The sequence below is a fragment of the Scylla paramamosain genome, chromosome 5 (genome assembly GCF_035594125.1).
Source record: "Scylla paramamosain isolate STU-SP2022 chromosome 5, ASM3559412v1, whole genome shotgun sequence".
NCBI lineage: Eukaryota > Metazoa > Arthropoda > Malacostraca > Decapoda > Portunidae > Scylla > Scylla paramamosain.
In genome coordinates, this window is record NC_087155.1 from 34687556 (window position 1) to 34705055 (window position 17500).

Here is a 17500-nt window from a genome sequence, read left to right on the forward strand (position 1 = left end):
CATCTCCCGTGTGCCTGCGTCTCTAAGGACAAGCCAACACACACACACACACACACACACACACACACACACACACACACACACACACACACACACACACACACACAGATGCACTGGTGCTTCCCAAAAGGACTCACTTAAGTTGACACGCAGGATTACTCAGTCAGACACTCACACACACACCCAGCTGCCTTATCCTCCCCTCTCCTTTCCTTCTCCGTCTCCCTCTCTCCCTCTCTCTCTCTCCCCCGCCGGCGACAATCGGGCTGACACTTTTAAATTGGGCGTTACAAAGGAGCTGGAGGAGGGATGGTGGGTGTGGGAGGAGCAGGTGACGGATCGGCCTGTTCTGTGATATCTTGGTAAGCTTTCAGGACGCAGGAATAGATGCATTAATTTTATACAAGTTGCACGGATCGCTCGCTCGCTCTTCTTTTTCATGTTGGATTGTGAGCATCTATCATTTTCCATTATTTTTTGTTCTCTCTCTCTCTCTCTCTCTCTCTCTCTCTCTCTCTCTCTCTCTCTAAAGGATCTGTGTCGGGATGTGATTGTGAGAAAGGACGGGTTATCATAGGAACTGTGTATAGGGCGGTGGTTAACCCTTTTATTTAGCCTCATTAGGTACTGGGAAGGAGGGTTGAGGCGTGGTGGTGATGGTGGTGGTGGTGTTGGTGGTTGAACAATGAGAAGTGAATGTGGTAAGGAAGTGAGGCGGTAAAACATTGGGTTGGATGTGTTGTTATTCTTGTTATTAATGGCGATAGTGGTGAAACTAGTAGTTGTAGTGGTGGTGGTATTACTTTTGACTTCTCTTAGGAGGAGCACACACAGACAAAAATAAATAAATGAATAAATAAAATAAATAATAAAAAAAAAAAGTCGGTTGGTTGTGTTGTTATTCTTGTCATTAACGATGATAGGGGTGATAACAGTGGTGATGGGGGTGGTACTTTCGACTTCACTGACACACTAACACAAAAATGATAAAATAAACACTAAAAGATATAACAAAATAAACACACACACACACACACACACACACACACACACACACACAGAGGAAACAATAACCAAGTATCCCTTTAAGTGCTCTTTTGATTGTTCCTCTCCTAAAAGACTGAAAATGATAAGAGGGAAGGATGTAGTACAAGTGGCATGAAAGGGAGGTAATTTATGGTGCTTATGATGCAAAGGAACCCTCCCCTATGTTAGCGCTCTGCTGGAATAGAGACGAGAAGGAATAAAGGAGTAAAGGAAAAAAAAGCTAAACAACGTAGGAGAGAAAAGGAGTAGAGGAAGAGAAGGAAGAGGAAGGAAATGATGATGATTAATCTCAAATGTGTCTTTTATTAGTGATGATAATGACAATGATGATAATGATGATGATGATGATGATGATGGTGGTGATGACGCAGCTGACATGTGGTGGTGGTGGTGACTAACTGTGGTAACTGTGGGAAGGTAACAGTGATTGTGGTAGAGTCGACAAACTGCAACCGTGTTGTGGTGGTGGTGTGGTGTTACGGTCGCTGCTGAGAGAGAGAGAGAGAGAGAGAGAGAGAGAGAGAGAGAGAGAGAGAGAGAGAGAGAGAGAGAGAGAGAGAGAGAGAGAGAGAGAGAGAGAGAGAGAGAGAGAGAGAGAGAGAGAGGTGGGGGGGGTCGCCCGCATCCCACGGCTAACACTGCACTTGACGTCGCTAAAAAAAAAAAAGTAAATAAAAAGAAAAAAAAAACAATGAAGAGCAACAACAGCAGTCATAATAGTAGTAGCAGTAGCGGCAGCAGTAGCAACAGCAGTAGTAGTAGTAGTAGTAGTAGTAGTAGTAGTAGTAGTAGTAGTAGTAGTAGTAGTAGTAGTAGTAGTAGTAGTCGTTAAAGCAGCAGAAGCAGCAAGTGGAGGAGGAGAAAAAGGAACAGCCACAGCAGGACTACCGTATTTTTCCCCACTGGTGCTTAGGGTACACAAGAGGCACCGACACCAGTACCTCCCACGAGTCCCGCCACACTCACACGCCGCAATGAGACGCAGCGGAGACGAGCTGGCGGACTTTACTGACTAGGGAACAGGAGGCAGGGGGAGGAGACGCAGGAGTGAACACGGCCCCCTGTTATTAGTGGCTTGGCGGAGGTAGCGGCGCGGCGGAGTTAGACAGGTAGGCAGACTGACGCCGAGAAGTTACGGTAGAGCGGCAGGCGATGGATGCATGTGGGATGATGTGTGACGTGTGACGGTTGACGGCTAAGAGAGAAAGCGGTAAAACTGGGACGGGAAACACCTGAATCCACTGAGTGTCACCGCGCTTGTCTGACTCCCGCGGTTGGTGATCACTTCTGATTTACGTCTTCTCTGACTCGAGGCGTTGGGGAAAAAATAAAGCTCTCGGTGAAATTCTTTCTTGAAGGAGAGAAATGACATGAATTTATTGATTTACTTATTTATATAATTTCATTTTTTCATTATTTTACATAAATCACCATGGTTCGTATTCTTAAACGATTTGCTCCCTCATGAGAACTTTTTTTTATCGTTACAGATGAAAAGTTTGGTTTTCAGGGGCGTTTTTCCCCATTGATGACAATTCCAAGTTAAACTATCGCATGCAAATATCCCTGAAAATCCCAGGAATTTAAAACAAGATCATTTAAAACTAATCGGGATAAGGCGTCGAACTGTTTAAGAATAGTCTATATTATTTCCTTCCGGGGTTCCTTATCTCTGTTCTCGCTGGATATAGAATGTAACACGTGCTAACCAACTACCGAGTCCTCAGCCCTTCGCCAGTCCTTCATCTTTAATGTGGCCGACGGGGAAGGCCGAGGTCTAGCGGCAAACTCCAGCAGACGCCTCAAAATTGCATACTCGTAACTTCCCCACCAAGTCCAAATAACCTGCCCAAGGTGCCTCGATATACCTCGGAATATTTTTGCTGAATATCATCAAATCCTACCCCGCACCAGCCTCATCTCTCCCTCTCTTTCACCTGGCGCTATCACCATGATCCTCCTCCTCGCACGCATTTCTTCCTCCCACGCCGCCAACACATAGCACTCAATCTTTCTCTCTCTCTTTTTTCCTTTCTCAGTCAAACTCACTTGTTCACAAAGGTCAATTTTAGCCATCAATTTGCATGTGTTCTTTTTACCTCACCGAACTGTGACCTCCCACAACCACTCCTCCTCTTCCTCCTCCTACTACTACTATTACTACAACAACTATTACTACTACTACTACTACTACTACTGCTACAACAACACCAACACCACCACCAACAACAACAACAACAACAACAACAACAACAACAACAACAACAACAACTACTACTACTACTACTACTACTAATACTAATACTCTCTCCTCTTCACTTCAGGAGCCCTTGCCGGCATCCTCTCTTGGTTCGTCTCGTCGTGAGGGACTCGACACTTCTATACAGACGCCCCGACACGCCCTTCCTCTTCCTTTACATTGATGAGCCTCTTGTTGTGCCTCTCTCTCTCTCTCTCTCTCTCTCTCTCTCTCTCTCTCTCTCTCTCTCTCTCTCTCTCTCTCTCTCTCTCTCTCTCTCTCTCTCTCTCTCAGAGGATATTCTTGTTCATGTCTGTTTTTCTAAGTCCCGTTCGTCTTTCTCTCTTTCGCCCTTTTCAAGTAATTTTACGCATTTTCTTAGTTTTTATCGTTCACTTTATCTTTTTCTTCATTCCTCTCGTTTCACTAATATTTTTTTTTCTCTTGACATTTTCTGTTTCCCATTTGCTGCTTCACTTCTAATCCTTTCTCTTTCCTTTATCTACTCTCAACCGCCTTCCTTTCCGTCATCCTCATCCGTCGTCGTCCTCCACCCTCTTACCTTTCCCCATGTTCCTCCTCCTCCTCCTCCTCCTCCTCCTCCTCCTCCTCTTCCTCTTCCTTTCACCTCCCGGAAACAAACTTCCTCCATCCGGTTCTAAGTACATTACGTGGAACAGCGAACGGAAGAAGCTGACCAATTATCTTTATATACTGAAGCTTTTCCTTCCCGCTTCTACCTTAACCTTCCTTTTTCATTTGCGCACGTGTTTCTACCACTTCTTCCATATTTACACGTTTACACGTGCGCTCGTGCACATCCACATACACACACACACACACACACACACACACACACATTATCTCTCTCTCTCTCTCTCTCTCTCTCTCTCTCTCTCTCTCTCTCTCTCTCTCTCTCTCTCTCTCTCTCTCTCTCTCTCTCACACACACACACACACACACACACACACACACACACACACCTGCCCTCCCTTCCACATGAGCTTAAGAAGTCATGGAACAAAAACGTGAGAACAAAACGACTTGAGCGAAAATCCTGCCCTCAGCTGTACCTTCATGAGCCACTCCCTTCCTCACTCCCTCCCTTCCTCAGGTCCCTCACGAGCCCCGGCAGGTGTGGGGACAAGCGCAGGTAAGGCAGCGTTCAGTCGAAACAATAGATTAGCCGCAAGCTCTCTGTGTTCGCTCGGTCAAGTCCCCGCACCGCTCCAGACAAACAAGACACACGCGGTCAGTTAAGAAGACGAATGGATCTCTATTGTTTTTCTCCAGTGAACGATAAGACTTGACTAGACACCTGGTACAGATTGGTTACCTGGGCAGTCTTTGTTTTTTTGCTACCTTTTCCTGCTAGTTACCTGAAGAAGCGCTGAGTTGTGTTTGTGATTGTTATTGACGAGTTAAACTGATATGCGATGGGATGACGGAATGCTCATTATGATGTGTTGGTGTCTAGTAGGGAAGGTACATGTGATAGAGTGGTAAGGAGTGCCTATGTTGTGATGTAGTGTGGTATAGGGAGGGACAGGTGTGCATGTGGGAGGAAGACGGCGAGTGTATGGAAATGAGAGTAAGTGCAGGTAAAGAGGATGAATGTTGGAAATGTGGAGAGGAGAAAAAAATAGGACGAGGGCATTAAGTCACGCACAAGAACTGATGAATGACAATTGAATGTGATCATGTGTCTAAGAACAAATGCAAGCGCTCTCTCTCTCTCTCTCTCTCTCTCTCTCTCTCTCACACACACACACACACACACACACACAAAGGCAATGAATCACACCCACCCACTCACTTACCCACACATCCACCCACCGACACACACACACACACACACACACACACACACACACACACACACACAAAGGGTACAGCCACCACAGTCCTCCCCTCCCACTCTTCACCCTCACGAGCTCTACACACGAGCAGCTTGGTGAGTCACGTCAGTCCTCATCACACAGGCACTGACTCACGCACTCACTCACCCACTCCACACAAGCAGCCAGACTAACATGCACTCACGCAAACACTCAAGCATAAACAGAGTAGGAAAATAATATATAAAAACTACCCTCTTCCCCTTCCCTTTACATCCTCCTGAGTGTTGTTTGCCTCGATGTGCACCACCTGCGTGTGACGTGAGTTAATTAAGCTCACCTGGCAGTGTATAGGGGCGCGCCCACCCTCCACAAGGTCAGGTAGGGTGTGTGGGCGTGACGGGCGGCGGCGCGGACGTGGTGGTTTCCGTTCAGCACAAGGGCAAGGTAACCAAGAGCAGCCGCGTATTCTGCTGGTTTATGACGCTCAGTCTCATGGCCGGCAAAGCTGCCTGCTCATCGCCACTTCCATAAAAGAAAAGAACATAAGAAAACATGGGAAGCTGCAAGAAATCACCAGGCCCACTCGTGACAGTCCATTTATAAAATATATCACAAGCAAAATTTTCGGTTATCAAGATAATGGGTTCAAGCTTAATAACGTTAGATAAAAAAAGAGAGATAGAAAAGAATTGGTTCTCAAATATAGTTCATGGAATGGACTCAGTAATCAAGTTGTTAGTGCTGAATCATTAGGGAGCTTCAAAAGAGGATAAGACAAATATATGGATGAGGATGATGGGTGGAAATAGGTAGGTGATCCACAGAGAAGCTGCCATTTGTAGGTTTATTGGTTTCTTGCAGCTTCCCCTATTTTCTTATTTACTTATGTTCTAACGTTCTACTTCCATCTATGATCCTCTTTCATAAATCGGCCTAATCGTCTTTTAAAGCTCCTATTGACTTTAACAACCATATTAGTGGGTCTATTCCATTCATCTTCCGCTCTCTTTGGGAACCAGTTTCTTTCTTTCTTTTCAGTTCGAGTCTCTCACCTGTAATGCAGTAATGAAAGGGGATTAACAGCAGGTGAGTTAATCAGGCGAGTAATTGAGAAAATAAAGTGTTTTTACTCACACGATAGCTTGACTTTCTTCCCTGTAATGCAACAAAGAAGGAAATTAACAATGGCTGAGTTAATAAGTAATCTACAAAACATTGGTTTTTATTCTCACAACAGCCTCGGTCCTCTCATAGCAATGCAACAAAGAAGAAAATTAATAGCAGTGTTAATAAAAAGAGTGATCTATAAAATATTAGTTTTTATTCAGTCTCGGTCCTCTCAATGTAATGCAAAGAAGGAAATTAACAACAGGTGACTTGATAAGTTATCTAGAAAATATCGGTTTTATTCACACGACAGCTTGAGTTTCTTCGCTGTAATACAACAAAGACGGGAATTAACAGTAGCGGAGTTAACAAGTAATCTATAATATATTACTTTATATTCCCACAACAACCTGAGTTCTTTCGCTGTAATGCGGCAAGGAATGACATTGACTCTGGATTAGTAAGTTCCCTGACAGAGAAAATATTGTTTTTATCCCCTCACCTGAGTTTGCACTGTCACCAAGGTTTTCTACGTGTTTGTGTGATGCCTGAATGGTCATACTACAATGCAACGAGGAACACTAACTCTGAATTGATAACTCTCCTAACGAAGAAAGTTTTCTTTTTTTATTTCCTCGGCTAAGTCTGCGCTGTCACTAAGGGTTTCTCTATGTATTTGTACGATACCTGAATCCTCGGACTCTCACAGAACAAAGAACACTGACAATGGATTGATAACTCTCTTAACAAGGAAAATTCAACTTCAACTTCCTCTGGTGAATTTTCGCTATCACTATTTTTTTTCTTACGTGTTTGTGTGTGACGCCTGAATTCTCTCATAGTGATACAAAAAAAAAAAAAAAAAACCGAATTGATAACTCCCAATCAACAAAATACTGTTTTTACTCCATCGCGTAAGTTTTATGCTGTTACTAAGGTTCTTTCATCGGTTTGTATGAAGCATTCAGTGATCCTCTTTTGGCGAGTAAATGCATTAACATTACATTCTAAGGAAAACTAACCTTGAGTACTAATACTATTACTATTTTTTCGCTCCTGTTTGTTTCTAATTTTCGTAACGTGTAAGTGAATGATTTTCTTTCTTAAGAGCAGGTATGGGAGGTGAGAGAATGAACATGAGGGAAAGAAAGGGAAGGATGAAAGAAAAAAATTACATAAAGAGGAGGTAAGAACGAAGGAAGAGTAAACATGAGAAGAGGGAACAGAAAGCTTGAATGAAGGACGAGCTATTGAGGGCATGGTAAGGAGAGAGAAAGAGGGAGATAGAGAATTAAAAAAATGGGAGTAATGCAGTACATAATAAAGAGAGAAATAGGGCAAAGGAGGGAAGGAGCGAGGGAAGGGAAGAGAACGAAGGGGAGAAAATGAAAGAGGATGAGGGGAACGGACAGAACAGAAGAGAGAGAAAGGGATGGAGGGAAAATGAGAAAAAATAAAGCAAATGGGAGAGAGAGAAAACGAGGGAAGGAAAGTGGCGAGAAAGGAAGAGAGGAATAGAAGGTAAGAGAGAGTAGCTTATGAAAGGAAGAGAAGAAAATATATAAATGATAGGAAGAGAAATAGAGCAAAGGAAGAATGGAAATAGAGAGGGCAGTGGTAAAAAGAGGAAGGCGGAGAAAAAGTAGAGAGGAATGAAGGAAAGATAAAAAAATGAGGGAAGGAATGATAAAAGAGAGGAATAGATGAAAGTCAAAAGAAAAAGGCAGAGATGGAAGAAAGTGGGGAAAAAGGGAGAGGGAACGAGGGAAGGAGAAAAATAAAGGAAAGAGGATAATAAAGACTGTAGAAAGAAGGAATGAAATTAAAGAGAGGAATGGATGAAGACGGGGTAAAGAGGAATGGATGGAGGGAAGGGGATAAAAAACGGATGGGGAAGAAGGAAAGGGGAGGAGAAGGAGGGTAGCAGGTGGTCTGAACACTCGTGTAAGGTGACGACACCCAGATTTGTATGAGACACATCCGGTAGAGGGGGAGGGGGAATGAGGGAATGAGGGAAGAGGAGTAATGGATGGAGGAAGAGGAGGAAGGCAGGAAGGAGGGAGGGAGGGATGGAGAAGACCTTGAACCTTCTCCTTCCTTCCTCTTTTCTTGCCTCCTCTTCTTCCATCTCCTCTCTGATTACAGGTACACGCGCTAACCCTCCACCCTTCCTCCAGTTTCCTCCTCTCTCCCTACCTCCCTCCTACTGTCCGTCTGTCTGTTTGGCTGTCTCTAACCCCTTCGTCTCTCTCTGAAACCATTTTTCTTACCTCCTTCATAATTCCAGTCCTTCTCTCCTCTCCTCTCCTCTCCTGCATTTTTTTTCACCTTCATTCATCCTCAGCGCCACTTCTTCTAGATCTTTTTCAGCCTCCTTCTCAACTAATAAAAGTGGCAGAATCCAAATACCTCCTGCCCCGTTAAAAGATGGAAAAAAAAAATCCTCACTTCCTTCCTTCCTTAGCTGGCTGGAGCTACACGAATGCACGCGCCACTCCCTCGGTTTCTCTCTCCCTTCTTCCTGGTCACTTCTTCTCCCTCTCCCTCCTTCTCTCTCTCCCTTTCTCTCCCCGCCACTTCCTTCCGTCACGTCTGGTCGGGCCCTGGTAACTCCATCCCCACCTGCTCACGCCTCCCAATCGCACCTCCACACTCATTCTCCTCCACCTCTTCTCTTCCTCCCTTTTTTTTTTCGTCTTCTTCCTCACCTGGTCATGTTTCGCTTTCTTTCTTTTTCTTTTTGTCGTTTTTCTCCGTCTCTGGCCTTAATTTTTCTCTCGTCTTTCCTTTATTCTTCTTCGTCAGTCTTGATTCTTCTTCCTCTCTTCCTTCCTTTTTCTTCTTCTTCCTCACTTTGTTGTCATCGTGTTTCCGTGCCTCTCTTTCTTCTTTTTATCTCGGCATCTTCCTCCTTCTCTTCTTGTTCCTCCTCGTTGTATTTCTCTTTTATTTATTTTATTTTTTTTTACGTTCCTTCTCGTCCTCGTGTTTTCCTGTCCCTTCCCGCACCTTCCTTCACCTCCTCCTCCTCCTCCTCCTCTACCTCGTCCTCATCTCCATCCTCCCTCTCCTTCTCTTCCTATTCTTCCTCCTCCTCCTCCTCCTCCTCACCGCTTTCGTCATCGTTTCTTCGCGCGGTTTCCCCCTCCCGTGAAAAAAAAAAAAAAAAATGAGTCACGCTTCTCAGTTACTTATTTCGGGCTTTTCCTTCCTGTTGTCCTAGTTTGGGCTTTTCCCTCTGATTACAACGCATTCCTCGGCTGGCCACGCAAGGTCTCGGCTACGACGCTTCTGTTCAACCGCTATTATTGCACCGGGAAGCACAGCACAGGAAGGAAGGAAGGAGCGAAGATGAAAAGAAAAAGAAAAAAAAAAATAAGAAAAGACATCATGGCCTTCACACTGTACGTCATTTTCCATCTGATTATTGCTGCTCCTCCTATGCTCGAGTGGTGAGTTAGTTGCTCTTTTTTTCCTCCTCCTTTATAGATTGTCCTTGAGATCTAGGGAAGGTTTTTCGTAGGATATATATAGAAAAGGGTCCTTTGTGTCTGTGTTCGTACGTATACTTGAGATTTCACACCACAAGGAGCTAGTAAATAATGGTAGGAATGGCGAAAGGAGGCGAGGCAGAAAGGATAGGGAATCAGGCAGAGAAAGAAGTTTTGTTGCTTTGACAGTTAGACAGATAGCCAACAGTGGTGAATATAGAAACATAGAACGTGAAGGTGAGGGTGTTACAAGTTATCAGTGTCACCTTCAGTACTGCCTACTTTGTCATCGTCTTCATAATCTAACTCACCACATTCATATCCTTCACTGTCATCGTGTATTCGGTTCATTAGTCACCATTGCTGATTACTGTTTGTTTTTTACACTATAGAAGTTGGTCAGTCAGATAATCTCCTCAGTCAGTTGTTATCTATACTGCAGAAGTCAATTAGTTAATCGGTCAATTTACCAGTTAGTCAGTCAGTTTATTGTACATTCCTTTCTTTAGTGATGCTAACAGTAATGACGCAACACACACACACACACACACACACACACACACACACACACACACACACACACAGCACAGCACAACACAAAAGACTTCAGCAACAATTCCATGATAACAAAATCTATCCTTTCCCTCACACCACCACCATCACCACCACCACCACCACCACCACCACCGTCATTTCTCTCTCTCGCTAACGAACACTTCCTCTTTACATATTTTTTCTTCCTTCCCTCTTTTTTTTTTTATACATTCTTTCCAGTATTTTTAACTCCTTTACAAAGTCGATCGTTCAAAAGAGTATAACTGAGTCGACCATTAGCCTTAAAGCTGTATTTTTTTCCCTTTTTTTTCCTTTTTTTTTCCACTTTATCCTCCCTCATCAACATTATTATCCAATTTTATTCCACTTTTTTCTTACCCTTTCACTCGTATCTATTTTCTCTCTCTCTCTCTCTCTCTCTCTCTCTCTCTCTCTCTCTCTCTCTCTCTCTCTCTCTCTCTCTCTCTCTCTCTCTCTCTTCCAGTCTTCCTTCCATAATTGCCTTTCTTCCAGCATTTTCTTCCTCGTCCTAAATTCTTCAGCAGATTCACGTTTTCCTCACTGCTTTTCCCCTCTCCCCCTCCCCCGGTCCATCCTTTTTCTGCTTATTTCAGTCCTCCCCCTCCTGCTCTCCCTCACTCCGTCCCTCATCATCCAATTTTCTTCTGTAAAAGCTCACATTTTGCTCCAGTGTTCCTGACTCCTCTTCATCCGTGAGTTCCACCTCGATATTTCTTTCCCCTCCCTCTTCTTCTTCTTCTTCTTCTCTCTCTCTCTCTCTCTCTCTCTCTCTCTCTCTCTCTCTCTCTCTCTCTCTCTCTCTCTCTCTCTCTCTCTCTCTCTCTCTCTCTCTCTCTCTCTCTCTCTCTCTCTCTCTGTCTCTCTCTCTCTAACGCTCTCTTCTTCACTACTACTATTACTACTCAAAATGAAAAAGAAAAAATGTACCGCTCTTTCATTTCAATCTTCCTCTTCATCTAATTCCTTTTCCTTTAATCGCTCTCCTTCACCGTCCTCTCCTTCTCTTCTCCTCCTCCGCCGCCGCCGCCCGCCAGCCTCTTCCAAGACTCCGAGTTATATAACGCTAAAATCAACACAAACTCTGAGGCAAGGCAGGACTCGACATGAACACTTCAACCTCCTTCAAACCGCGGAGCTTACCTGAGAAACCCGTTGGAGGAGGAGGAGGAGGAGGAGGAGGAGGAGGAGGACTTCAGGATCGTAGGAAGAGGTGGAGCAGGAGGAGGAGGAGGAGGGCGACCTGGAACTCGTAGAGGTGGGAAGAAGAGAAGAGATGGAAGACCCGAGACTCGCAGTAGTAGTAGGAGAAGGAGGAGGAAGAGGACATGAAACTCGTCGAAAGAAGAGGAGGAGGAGGACTTCAGACATGTAGGAGGAGGAAAAGGAAGAAGAACAGAATCTGCTATCACAGACAGACGTACAAACAGACAAACGACACCAACAGAAGTAAACAGACGAATCATAAACACCAAAAAGAGACAAACAGACAGACAGACAGACAGACGAATAAGTCTAAAATAAGAACCCTTAATAAAAACGTACAAACAGAAGGATAGATCACACACACACACACACACACACACACACACACACACACACACACACACACACACACACACACACACACACAAGTAAGCCTCAATTGAAAAGAACTAAGCTGACGGTATAAAGTAACTTCCAAGAACAGTGCACGTCGACAAAAGGAAGGAAGGAAGGAAGGAAGGAAGCGTGCCAAGGTATTTTCAAAGATTTAATAGTCAATTACCTTTACTTTTTTTTTCCCAGGTAGCGTGAACAAGAGCGTTGTTTCCTTCGTGCTGAACGCTTGTAAACTGCATTTGTAACCCGGTGCGAGAGAGAGAGAGAGAGAGAGAGAGAGAGAGAGAGAGAGAGAGAGAGAGAGAGAGAGAGAGAGAGAGAGAGAGAGAGAGAGAGAGAGAGAGAGAGAGAGAGAGAGAGAGAAATCGCGCTTGCAGGTCAATGTGAGTCAAATACTGAAGGAAAAGATAACGAGAGGAAAATTGGAATAGACTCAGAGAGAGAGAGAGAGAGAGAGAGAGAGAGAGAGAGAGAGAGAGAGAGAGAGAGAGAGAGAGAGAGAGAGAGAGAGAGAGAGAGAGAGAGAAGCAACGGAGAGAGCGAGGCGAAAGGAGTGAGGGAAAGGAAGAGCAAGGGAGAGGTGAAAGTGGGACAGAACAAAATGAGAGAAATTCACCCGGGGGAAGCGAATCAAAGGAAACTGCTGAACACTTACGATAAACTTCAGTAAAAAGGACATGGTAGCTGTAAGATTTCCCAGTGATATCACCAGAGGAACACGAAGGAACACAAAGGAAGAATAAATAACAGCAAACGTACCGGTACTTATGAGGGTGACTGTGATGAGGTACACTAATCTCAAGTAAAGATACGTAGGGTAGTTTAGTATTTCAGACTCATAAATAAAAACTGGTATTCAGACATTGCTGATAATAGGAATAATGAAAGACTTGAATATAATATAGTTGTAGCGAAGTTAATTTATATCTTTGGGTATTTGTAGGTAAAAATCAATAATGTTACTGATCCAAAACCTGCAAATATACGAAGAATCACAGAGGTTTCTTTTTATATCAGTAATTAATAACATCATTATCATTACCACTATCATCATCACTGCTACTGAAAATAATATGTTTTTTGACCTTTTAGAGAGAGAGAGAGAGAGAGAGAGAGAGAGAGAGAGAGAGAGAGAGAGAGAGAGAGAGAGAGAGAGAGAGAGAGAGAGAGAGAGAGAGAGAGTCAGTCATCATTATCATCAACCATTACAAATTCAGTGTTTTCTCCAACCTTCCCCACAATTCACCCTTCTGTGTCAATCTCTGCTCAAGTTATGCTTGCAAACTTTTCAATTCCACCTCTCCACCTTTCTCTTTCTCACTCTCTATGTACTCTCCCTCTCCTGCGTCCACCACGTATCTTTTTGAGTCGAGTCAGTCAGCCTTTTGGTTCATCTGTCATTTGCTCTTCCATCCATGTCTTGCCCCATCTGTATTTTTTGAAACCTTTATCTTTTCCGTGGTTTCTTTACCTTGGTTTGTTCTCTTATCACTGTATATATTTTCATTTTCTTTATTTTGTTTTATATTTATACTTTACTCTGACTTCTTATTGGTCCTTGTACACTTCTGATTTCCATTTATTTACTTTATCACTTGTACATGTTAGCGATGTATGTATACACTATTTCGCAAATAGCCGAGGTTCTGCAGCCCGTGAATACTTCCTCTCATTGCATATTTACGTAAGCTTATTAGATATTTTTCATTCCTATATTGATATGTCCTTATATCTCGCTGTTCACATTTTCGATTCAGGTAACTGATTCTACATGTACTCGTACGTGAGTTGTTCCTCTCACTGCATTTCTATTTAAGTTGACTGGATATTTTTCATCCCTATTTTTATACGTCCTTACATGGAGGGAGCTCTTATAAACGTCTATCTTGGGTTTACATTCTCGATTCAGGTAATTACGTCAGATTCAAGGACCTTGCTCAAAGTTTTAATGGCACTTCTATCAGCATTAGTATTACACGTCAATTTTTGTTCTAAAGTCTTTACATCTGCTGTAAGATCTTTATTAAGGTCATGAGGTATTTTCTTTTATAATTCTGACGGCACTTCCGAGACTGGGATGATATCGACAATCTTATAATGCCACGTATATCTTATTCATATTATTCCTCAAGTTTCGCAGGTAAGCCTTCACAAAAACACTTTCGTGACGTGTGAATTGAGACCATCAAGGGAAGAGGTATAGCTGGTAAATGTTGGCGAATTGCGTGTTGAGATAAGACGTGATTATTAAGAATGCATCGTTTAATAAAGAAAAAGGCACCAGTGGTCTTGAGGGAGCCACAATTGATTGACACAAAAAAGAAACAACCTTTATCGTATCAGAAAAAGAAGGAACCATGCTGAATTTGAGAATGAACACGGAAAAAAGAGTAGTAATGCATGTAAAGAGAGACTGTTGAATGTCAGACGATCAAAAGACATTCAGAGAGAGGAAGCAGAAAGTAGAAAATCATCACTCAAGAAGAAAAATATGCACAATGAGAGAGAATAATAAAAAAATAAATAAAAAAATGCGTATGTAAGGAAAGATTTGTTTGATTATTAAGCAAAAGATGGGAGATATTACGAAATACGAAGTGAACCATTAACCATTAACAACAGTGATTTCAAATCCAGCCAAAGTTTCGAACAGTGTCTTGCATCAAAACACAGAGGTATCGAAGACAGTCATAATTTCCATCAGTGTTTTGCATCACACCACAGAACAATAAAATACAGCAATAGTTTCGGTCAGTGGGGGAAATGTCCACAGGGAAAACTGTCCAGGGGGGAAATCTATCAGGGGAGAGAATGTCAGGGGATAGGAGGTGGATATCTGGGAGTGGAAAATGATCGATCCCCGGGAGAGATACAGCAGAAAATTATCATTCAACAAGAGCATATGACTAAGCAGAACAAATTAAGCTGAAACAAATTCCAAACAGGAGAAAAATAACAGATACAAGGTTTTCAGTATTAATGAAAATAACAGTGAGTCTATAAACACCAAATACGCAACAGAATTTAAGGAAGCTGCGTATAAAATAATAAAGTAAGATGTTAGTAAAGAGATTTCGTACTCGAATCTTAATCCTATTGAGAGAAAAAGCAACAGTATGCAAATTAAAGCTAAATGAAATGAAATGGAGAACACAACAAGGTAAATCCACGCATGGAAGAGAGAGAGAGAGAGAGAGAGAGAGAGAGAGAGAGAGAGAGAGAGAGAGAGAGAGAGAGAGAGAGAGAGAGAGAGAGAGAGGGCACTAAGAATTTGATAGTAAATAACAAAACGGAATCGACTTTAAATGAAAAAAAAAATAACGGATAAAACAAAAATAAAAGGGGAATGATAGAGGGAGGAAGAGAAGATTAAGAAATATAGGAAAATAAATTGGAAAGACAGAGTTGGAGGAAAGAGAAGGGAAGGTCGGGGAGAAAATTAAAACATAGGAACAAAAATAAAAGGAAGACGAGGATGAAGGAAGAGAGAGAGAGAGAGAGAGAAAAAAGAGAAAGAGAAAGGGTAGAAGAGATTGTTAAAGCTATGAATAAAATGAATGTTACTGCAATATTATAATTCCTAGCAAAAAATATTATCTAGCAATTATCTATGTATAGTTATATCATTATTATCACTGTAGTAATAAAAAACATCATCAATATGAATACAAAAGAGGATACATCGATAAGAGACGAGGAGAGCGAGAGGAGGACAGAGAGAAAACAAATAATGAAACAACAGAATTTCTGAAGCTGTTTCTGATGAGCTAAAATGTCAATCTAGAGAGAGAGAGAGAGAGAGAGAGAGAGAGAGAGAGAGAGAGAGAGAGAGAGAGAGAGAGAGAGAGAGAGAGAGAGAGAGAGAGAGAGAGAGAAAGGAAAAGACATCACGCCTTTGAACGAGAGAGAAAGCGTTACCACCCACTGAACTAACTTTTACCTTCTCTCTCTCTCTCTCTCTCTCTCTCTCTCTCTCTCTCTCTCTCTCTCTCTCTCTCTCTCTTTCATTGATCGATTTTTTCAATATCTCTCTCTCTCTCTCTCTCTCTCTCTCTCTCTCTCTCTCTCTCTCTCTCTCTCTCTCTCTCTCTCTCTCTCTCTCTCTCTCTCTCTCTCTCTCTCTCTCTCTCTCTCTCTCTCTCTCTCTCTCTCTCTCTCTCTCTCTCTCTCTCTGTGTGTGTGTGTGTGTGTGTGTGTGTGTGTGTGTGTGTGTGTGTGTGTGTGTGTGTGTGTGTGGGCGAGTTTACTAATTTTGTGCAGTTTCTCGTTTTTTAAAATCTAATTTCACCTTTAGTCATGTTTTTCGCAAATTAAACCGTTCCTTTTATCTTCGCATTTATTGTTTTCCAGGAACTAATCTTTCATATGCATCTTTGGAAAAAACTCTCTCTCTCTCTCTCTCTCTCTCTCTCTCTCTCTCTCTCTCTCTCTCTCTCTCTCTCTCTCTCTCTCTCAGGTAGTCAGTCAGTCAAGAGAGCAAAGCAAAGTCAATCAAATCCCCTTTTGCTCCTATACTTTTAAGCATTTCCTCTCACCTTTCCTTGTCTCTCTCTCTCTCTCTCTCTCTCTCTCTCTCTCTCTCTCTCTCTCTTTCACACACACACACACACACACACACACACACACACACACACACACACACATTCGGAAGCCTCGAAGGTGCATCTGGCCGAGATAAGATGAGCGTCGGGAGAAAAAAATCGTGCACTGAGAGGCTGAGTTGGAAGACTTGAACCTTGAGGAACCTTGAAGTCTTGCGCAGTGCTTCTTCTTTTTGAGCAATCATACTCCAACCTCTGGCCTTGGAGAGAGAGAGAGAGAGAGAGAGAGAGAGAGAGAGAGAGAGAGAGAGAGAGAGAGAGAGAGAGAGAGAGAGAGAGAGAATTGGTTTCCTCTTAAACACGTGCGTGATAGATTGCTTGTTCGTGGAATATATTCTAAACGAAAAACGCAGGAACTAAAACGATGACGTGATTAATAAACTAAAAAAAAAAAAAGAAGAAAAATGCTGAAAAAAATTATATTAGAATAAAAAAGGAGAGAGAAACTATACGCAAAATTAGTCTCAACACACACACACACACACACACACACACACACACACAAATGCAAAGACATAACACGCTCTGTCTAAATCAATGCCTATGTGTGTGTGTGTATGTGTGTGGTGTATGTGTGTGTGTGTGTGTGTGTGTGTGTGTGTGTGTGTGTATGTGTGTGTGTGTGTGTTTTCGCGCGCGCGCCTATGTTTGTATGTGTGAACCCTTTCGACTTTCTTAGTCTGCAAAAATTTCCTGACGCTTGTGGCGGTGGCGAGGCGAAGTGAGGCGGGGAGTCGCTGAGAGAAGCGGGGAAAGACCGGGCGGGGCTGAGAGAGGCTGGGTGAGGCGGCGGGTGGAGTCTGCCTTATCGCGTGGGTGTGTCTGTCACCGAATTCAGTCCATTCCTCACGTATCGCTGAGTGGCTTAAAATCTCGCAAATGCCACCCTTTCTCTTTTTAACTCTGCCCGAGGTGTTAAAGGTCATGGATAGGAAGGTGGACTTTCAGAAAAGGGTCCCGCTATTCATTTATACATTGGTTCCTGTGAGAGTTTATCTT

At 42.9% G+C, this 17500-nt stretch overlaps 1 protein-coding gene across 1 annotated transcript in view; it reads right to left on the minus strand.

Annotated features, from left to right (window-relative positions):
• Window positions 1-17500, minus strand: part of LOC135100888 (WD repeat-containing protein 18-like) — a 56309-nt gene that overhangs the window by 32961 nt on the left and 5848 nt on the right. The window lies entirely within an intron of this gene.